Here is an 8,764-nt window from a genome sequence, read left to right as displayed (position 1 = left end):
TGGGCTTGATGTTGACGATGGTCCTGACCATGGTGGGGATGTTGATGGTCCTGATGTTGGGTCTGATGCTGGTTCTGATCCTAATGATGATGCTGGGCTCGATGTTGACGATGGTCCTGACCATGGTGGGGATGTTGATGGTCCTGATGTTGGGTCTGATGCTGGTTCTGATCCTACTGATGATGCTGACGATGTTGACGATGGTCCTGACCATGGTGGGGATGTTGATGTTGATGGTGCTGATGTCCGTGTCGACTGCGGCGGTGTTCCTCGTGGTGGTATTTTTTTTTTCTGTCTTTTCTCCAGCTGCCGAATGACATGTTTTGCCCATTCATCATTGGGATCGGAGCAAATCGTCTTTCCTTTCACTGTACGAAACCTGAAATGTATTGTCAGTTGTTATTATTCAGTTTTATCACTGATTTTCTTTCTAAATACAGGGTTACATGATTTGATTATTTTAAAATCATTTTGTTACAACTGTTTTTTAATAATTAGGAAATCTAATGAAAATGATGTAGAACAAATTGCAATGGTAAAGAACAAAATTCTCTGGAACACCTGAAATAAATATCTGAAAGTTTACAGAACTGAACAGCGATGTTGCGACGAGATCAGATGAAATTGACATGTTCAAGACGGAGTAAGAATATAGACTACTTACGCAATTGCATTAAAGGTACAAATGCCGTCGTTCTGAATGGTGTACTTCTTAATATTAGAATGATGGATTCTTGTTTTGGAGACCACAGTACATGGACATCTACCAGGAGATACATTGCCTAAAAAGATTTAAAAACGAGAGACAGATAATTTAAGTATCACTATATTCAGACCACTTAATCGATACCTTTATTGATATTTTTTGTACTTACTGGCTTGGACCAAACTCCTCCATGTTGTGAAACAGAAAAGAGCGGTTAAGATCAAGCTGATCTGCATCTTCAGGATAAATATTTCCCCTTAAATGGGTTAGCTGTCAAGCCTTTCAGTGAGGACCGTTTCTCAGTAAACAATCTCCCCATATACCGAAACGTATACAAGAGCGAAGAATCCGACCGGTCTTGTTCAGGCGGCAGACTCGTGGTGTTCGTCTTTCAAGCAAGCAGCAGCGTGCTTTCACTCTTCTGAAACTTCGAGTTTTGATCTCAGCCCTTTATGTACTACGCTACAAGCCCCTCTCCCTCCCACCTAAATCGTTCCCCCGCTACTGAGGAGGATTGTCACAGCAGCCACATGGTGGGGAGAGGAAACAACGAGTTGACCTTTCACACGTCAAAGATGTGAATCAGTCCATTTACCAACATGCTGCCCACACTGCAACAAACATGACCCCAAGCATTCCTCGTAATGCTTTTGTAAGCGGGCTTTTGTCACTTTCCACCATACTCTATCTGAAACTTTTGATCTGCTGCTAATTTGATCTCAACATTTTGTTGCTCTAATCTAGTCTTTATTTGCTTCACTTCAATATTAGCCTGTTATTTTTAAAATACCTTACTATCAGTAAGATCCTGTTTACCTGTTCACTAGAGAGAGATGGCCTCATCTGAACTCACACAGTGGACTTTCCTCACTTAGACAAAATAGATGTGCACATATATTAGCTGGGCCAAATAAAATTGGCCCAGCTACGTTTAGTTCCAGCAGTCATTCTAACTTTTTGCAGTTCTGCATATTGTACTGAAGAGCAAAGTTTTCTGACACTGTATATTAAGATTTCATTTGTTGACAGAATTATATCTAAACATTCTGAAGTTTTATTTCATCATAAAAAGTTTTCAGTTCCATTCAGCTCAACTCGGTTCGTTTACATGTGCCAGTAGACAACACGTGTCATCTCAAGGCACTTTACAAAAAAGAAAAAAGTAAATTCACTCCAAGCACAAATGTATTCACATAGATTCTAGTTACCATCCAATGCAATCAAATTCAGTCAAATTTATTTCTCGAAATTGCTTCAAAAAGTTTGAGAAGTCTAAGAATGCCCAATATATTGTTTCAAGTGCCTGACTTGCAGAACTCATTCCTGTCAGTCTAGCATGCACTGACGGTGGACAATCACTTGCATTGTGATGTTTTACGGTTCAATTTCACTTTCATAAAAAGTGAAATCATTGGATTTGTGCACGGCCTTTCAGAAGTCCGAGATGGATTTTTAGGGTACCACAAGAACAGAACAGAAAGTTGTTAAAAAAAATTTGCCAGCACAGTACAGAGAACATGTATGCAGTACTGAAAGTGAATGTGCATGCAAGCCGGAAATGATGCAGATGTTTAGATAAAAATAAACTAAAACACTTTAAAATGGTCAATGTGCATTCGTAAAAACCGAAGTAAGACAGTATTATTTTACCCATGACAAATGGGTGCAATAATCAAAAAGGAAATTTGTGGGGGGATCATGGAGGAGGGTCTTTAAAGACTTTCAGTTGCTCTGTTAAAACTCACCGCAAACCTACTTTCTGTGAATCAGAAAGGAAAACCTGAGTCAACCTGAAACTATGCTTGGCCATGAATTACCACAAAAGTTCCCCCATAATAAATACTATTCACTATGAAACCGGTCTCTATAGTGAGGTTTATCATACAAGTTGGCTTTGCAATGTTGTTTTTTTTTCTAAGATTGCAAATTTATGCAGTTAATGTGTTAATTTAAGCTCTGGAGAAAGACGATTGGCATCAGTCATTTGGTAAACTTACTTACAGCTGATACAAACTAAATTTAACTATTTTATTTTAGGAGATGTCTTGAGCAATACTCTATATGCAATGCTACATTTGACGTCTCATTAAGTTGTGTTTGTAAATTTCATCTCATCAATCTTTTGGAACCCTTTTTATGCATCTTTGCTGGTTTTTACAACCACTTTCATCCCACACATCCTCCTCATTTCTCTTTGTGGCCTGCTCTTTAATCCATCCTCTCCATCTTTATCGCACCAACTCATCAGATAACCCACCTCATCCCTCGTTATAATCTACTCCCCTTGCTGCTCTCAATCTGTAAGGAATCTTTTATTCCCACATATCCATACCATCCCTCTTAAATCCACTTCCCAAGGACAACAAACTCCCACTTGGTGCAACCTTGACTACTTCTGGTAGGGCAAGCAACCCGTCCGTAAAACCAGAAGCACACTATAAAGTCATTGTTCTAAGTGTATCCTCAATTAAAACCAGAAAAGTTCGACTAACTCTTAGGCTGTCCTTTTTCTCATACGTTATATTGTGAGTTCAGAGAACTAACCAGGGAATGTTTGCCAGAGCACATAACTCTTTGTAACAACAGTATGTCCTGGGACCCCACTTGGGCCTGGAGCACATCTTTCATACACCGAGGGATGCTAAATATGGGAAAATATACATATGCTGTCTGGAATCACTCTGAAAAGAGGTTGTGTTCAAAGATCAGGAGGGATTCCTCTACATTCGACTTGGGTTTGCACCAGATCAATGCACAGGTCTGTACTTTTTGATTTTGGCCAAGTCAAGTCCATATCACCAGAGCACCAGAGTCGTTTCCTGGCACATTCTCACCCAAAACGCACACGCAAAGATAAAACCAAAGCATGTCAGAAGATACTTGAGCAGGTTATCTACATTACAACACGAGGAGCATCTAAAGCATGCACAGAAACCGCACTTCACCAAATGTCAGCATCCCTCCGGCAACCTATTTGCAGGAGGAATACCGGCTCGAGTTTTCATTCTTCTTTTATTCATTAGCTGTTGTCAAGGATTGAAGCCAAGGCCGCTGGTTGGCTGACAGTGTAGGAGATAGGAATTAGTCTCCTTAAAAACCAAGAGAGTGGAGCGCAGCATTGCAGGAAATTACAATCAATACACACTCTCATACCCTCATGCTACATCAACCACAAATGGAAATGAGACGCACATTGTCAAGCCCATGCAGACACACAAGGGCAGACTCGACAGCATGGTTCGCATGCTGACTTTCACAGAAAACCATTATATGTGTTAGTTTTGACACAGAACATCTCCTTATCACCGTTCATGGAGTCTCGCTTTTTGCTTCAAACCACAACACCTTGACGCTTTACACATTTCTACTCGAACATGAGTCACTAAGCCAAATTTAGGCTGAGCCCTCTTGACCCAGTTCATTAGAACAGAAACATGTCAGACTGTAGCAGAGAGGTGGCACCATTTTGTAAAATGGTTTCTACCCAGCTCTGAGCAAATAACACAAACCGTACGGTAGAGACGCGTTGTGAGAGGCATGTTGCAAAAGTCAGAAGTAATTAAAGTACTGCCTGATCAGATGAACGTATTTCTATTTCTGGTGAAGAATCATCTCCACGCGAATCGATGTTTAATTTTATCCTGTGTACAACATTCGGGAAAATTATTGATTCATCCTTCGATGGAATTATTTGGATCAGACGTCTGTCTTCGCAAAATCTTTCCAAGAGGCCAGATGTGAAGGCAAGGTATATGTCAGGATTTTAGGTTCGGATGATGACGGCGTCTCAGCGTGACAAGGAGAATGTCTGGTTTTGCAAAGAGCAGAGCAAAGCGGGTCAGTGTCAGAGCTGGAGAAGTGTTGGGGTGGGGGGGGGGGCAGTTCAGCCATGCACACCGATCAATACGCCGACCTTTCCCAGAGTTATTGCATGATGTTCTGCTCTCAGCACCAACACACAAGACACTGTTGTTGTTCTCCAGTACAAATGTGTGTGTGACCATGTCTCATTCCGACTTTTACGACGCCCTGGAAAGAACTCGCACTCATAAAATGTTTTCACCACAGATTTTGATGTTTTACCGAGATTTTAAGTGAAAGCCGACACAATGTGCGTGGCATGTTGAAGGAAAAGAATGAACAGCTTTCTGTTTACCAAAGTGTGGTGTGACATATGTTAAGCCCCTTTAAGTCTAACGTTACCAAGCAAAATTCATTGCCACCGACTGACTTCAGAACTCATGCAGAGTTGTTTCGTAAAGGCTTGAGTGAAGGCCACAGCAGACAGATCAGGGATCAAGATAGGAAGAATGTGAAACAGTTTCCAACCTTTACGCGTATCGGAGCGATTTTCATCTGTCATCTGAAATGGAAAGACTGTAGAACAAATGTAAATCAGCCACCTAAACAAGAGACAAATAATCTGGATTGCAGCTTTGAGGTCCAAACTGACTTTGGAGGACCTGCAAAGATGCTCAACGGGGAGTTGAAATGACACGTATCAATCATATGCCCAAGAAATCTGGTCTTTAAGGAAGAGTGGCAAGAGGAGTCATAGGAAATTGAATTTGCTTTCTGCCACAAGCAGAATGCAAAAATGACCTGGTCATACGTTAGAATGGCGTATTCAAAGTAAGGACCCAAATCCAATTCAAAATTTGATGTTGACGAATGCACTCTAATTTGAAAGAAAGAAAAAAAAAGTTGCAGCCCCTTCATATTACAGTTAGAGTTTGTTGTCGAGCAAACATTGACAATTACACACTACTTTGTGTTGGTCTGGCACAAAAAATCCCTGTGAAAACATTTAAGTCTGTCTGTGTAAAGCGTAAAGATATTGTCAGGTTCAAAGCAGTACATCTTTGTATGAAATTTACCATAAATACTGTTGCTTTAGACACGCATACACACCAGCTGTTAAAATGTTGAACGGATGGTTTTCGACAGATGAAGGCCTTTGACCTTTCTCCCAGGCTTTTGTCTGTTCTTGTGCAATATCGGTGGATAAACTCAAATCCCACGTGGAGTTGAGAATTGTCATTTACTTTCCAATTAATATTTCAATTAGGTAAGTAATGCCCAATTCATTACCAGAAACTGGTGGAGTTCAAATGGAGCTGACCTCATGCCCCAGTATCAATCTCATATCGACACTTTTCTATGAAGCTTGAATTGTGGATCAACCGTCCATTTAGGGAAAACGTCAATAATCGACTTAAACCGAGGACAGAGGGAGCGGGGGAGGGGGGGGGGCACATTACCATACGCATTAGCATAGACATTGCTCTCGCGGCTCTGAGGTGATTTGAATGTCTGCGAGAGTGACCGACTCACGGTTCAGGGGACGCAGGAGCGCACAAAGTCTAATCAATAAGCACTTTAATTATAGCGGCCCACGGCATGCGGCTCTTCACGGTTGGGAGACGCACGGTAGCACAGCTGATCCAGCGTGATCATTTCAGATGGAGTGACTTTTTCATCGCTTCAGTAACCTGTCTCTGGCCAACACCATTATAGACAGCAAATTGTCCACTCCTCTCAATGGATTTGGTAAAATGGGCCCATTAGTAGCAAGGTGGCAGTTGTTTTTGTGTGTGAATGTGCGTGTGTGTGTGTGCGTGTGTGTGTTGCTGTTGTTGCCTGTGAAATGAAGTTCATACTTTCTCCTTATGGCCTCTCCTTATCATAAGAATCAGATTGGAGTTGTCAAAACTATGACAAAATATCTGCCGAGTCACAGTTTCTGTCCTAATGGTGAATTGTTGCAGTACTCGCTGTAGCATATTACAACTATATTTGAAAATACGGTTTGGTATTTTCAAATATGGCTTTCACAGCTTGTTTTTATTGTTCCAGCTCACAGTCTGTTGTTCTCGAGTAACAACTGTTATCAGAGAGCGTCTCACATCTCTAATGTGTCAGGAGTTTTGTCAGTACACTGAATTTAATATTATTAGACGTAAATCATCAAACACTACTGTTCACGCATGCTATGAAAAGATAAGTCTCCATTATTTATTTGAAATTTTGAGAATGTTTACTTTTTTTTTTTTTAGTTTACTGAGAAAGAAGAGGTTTTTCCAACTTGGCCACATGTCCATTCTCTTCCTAAAAATGAAGATAAATATCACGATCAGATATGTATTGCAAAGTTTTGCCTTAGAACTATTACAGATATGAAAAAGATATCATCTGCTGCTGCCACACATTTTTCAGTGCAATTCTTTATGATTTATGCAGTTCTTCTAAAGTTCTACTGTAGCTCATATTTCCAGATATTCTCATGTGTTTTTTTTTCTTCTCTGTTTTGAGGAATCTGATTATCATGTAATCATGCAGCATCTGTAAGTTTTCTCTTTGAAAAGACCTCCGTTGATACAGATTGAACCAACTATCCTCATCCTGCTTTAATTCTGTCATTGTGAGGCACACAGTGAGCGGCGCCTCATTCCTTCATGGAGTTTAACGTCGGAGCACTAGATGGCGCACTTCTCCTACGGTGAGTAAAGGAGGGCTGGCGCTGTGACAGAGAGAAAGTCAACCAGATTTAACCCAGCAGTTAAAAGGAGATAAAATACAACGACTGGAACCCGGAGGTTACAGCTGACATTACTCTGTGCTTCACAGCAATAAAATATCAATTGGTCCTGAATAACTTAGGCTTCCATTTTAGAAAGACTCTCCTAAACTGTTGACGTCCAGTTTGAAGCTCCTTAGACCACGAACGTCCATTCATATCTTAATGCAGGCCCCCCTGTTGTTGTCCTTTTTGTCTGCCTAAACTATTGCGTCCACTCAGTTCATGTTACTTAGTTGTTTTTATCGTTTTAAGAAAAAAAAGGGCTACAAAGTACATGTACTTTATAGTCTATGTAGCCTAGATGTTGATGTAGATCTACATATTTCATCTAATTTCAAATGTATGTTGCATTTGAGCAAAACTGGCCTGGTCTAAAAGTGGTCTCGATAAATTAGATCTGGATGTCACGATGACATGTCAGAAAAGTGAATGACTTTCACCTTTTTTTCCCCATCGTTTTAAATAGCATAATAGCACAATAAAATACTGCATGTGTCTTTACTTATCAGCTAAACATGAGGAAAGTTGCAAATATGAAAAGGTATTTGCACACAGCCCCATTTAATAAATCAGAATATTACTAAATAGTTCATGTATTCCTCTACATAGGAATGTTTTCCAGACTTTATTTCTGTTGATTACGTTGATTTTCAACCTAGTTGATGAAAACATGACATTTAAGATTATAATATTACATCAGATCTATAAAGACATTGTAATAGAGGAACATAGGCCTAATGAAAAGTATGTTTAACACTTGATTAAAGGTTATTTTCAAAAGGTACTTCTGCTCCGACAAATGAGTCTTATGGAAATTCTGACTGACTGAATGTGACTGTAAGGAAGTAAAGGATGGAAAAAAAAACATGTATTATAAGTTTTGCTGAATCTTCTAAGCTGTACAGGTTGTGTTTTATCCTAAGAAAATTTGTATATATCAAAAATTAATATCCTCACTCAAAATTAATAATTGATACATTTTCTTTCTCCCTCAGTGTGTATCAGCCAACAAACCAACCATTCACACATTGGTTTAAATCTATGTTCTACTTAAAACTGATCACCAGACTGTTTTTCAACCTCGTCACTCTAACCCACCTCCACTTTGTTGTCTTTTTGCCCACAATGACCCTGTTAGCCCTTAAAAAAAAAAAAAGTCCTTTCACCCATCTCTTCCCTCTGTGAGATTTCACCATTGGCTCCTGGGTTAAGCAGGTCATATAATCCCTAAATGTGTGTCCGTGTGTGTTTGTGTGCATGAGAAAGCGTTGTCCCTCCTGCTTTGGCGAGATTATTCCAAGTTCCTGACCTCCGGGAAGTAAGAGGGGCCCATGTTTGGAAACACATTCAACTGTCTTTGTCTTTTGAATCCGAATTGGGGGGATGGATGGGGGACCTCGGCTAGAGGCCCTCAGTCTCTCCGAGAGCCCACAGACGCACTCGGCCTGCCCCGGGAGCTGCCGTGTGTCGACTAATTC

The 8,764-nt window shown here is 40.3% G+C and overlaps 1 long non-coding RNA gene across 1 annotated transcript; it reads right to left on the bottom strand.

Annotated features, from left to right (window-relative positions):
• Nucleotides 1–293: 293 nt before the first annotated feature.
• LOC106961716 (uncharacterized) lies at nt 294–1,128 on the bottom strand. The gene is made up of 3 exons (XR_001427828.1): nt 876–1,128; nt 665–782; nt 294–379 (listed from the first exon to the last, which is right to left on the bottom strand). It is a non-coding gene; the product is annotated as an uncharacterized LOC106961716 (long non-coding RNA).
• Nucleotides 1,129–8,764: the final 7,636 nt, after the last annotated feature.

Source organism: Poecilia latipinna, unplaced genomic scaffold, assembly GCF_001443285.1.
Source record: "Poecilia latipinna isolate Pla-1442-1.1 unplaced genomic scaffold, P_latipinna-1.0 Scaffold1326, whole genome shotgun sequence".
NCBI lineage: Eukaryota > Metazoa > Chordata > Actinopteri > Cyprinodontiformes > Poeciliidae > Poecilia > Poecilia latipinna.
This window is presented reverse-complemented; position numbering and strand designations above follow the sequence as displayed.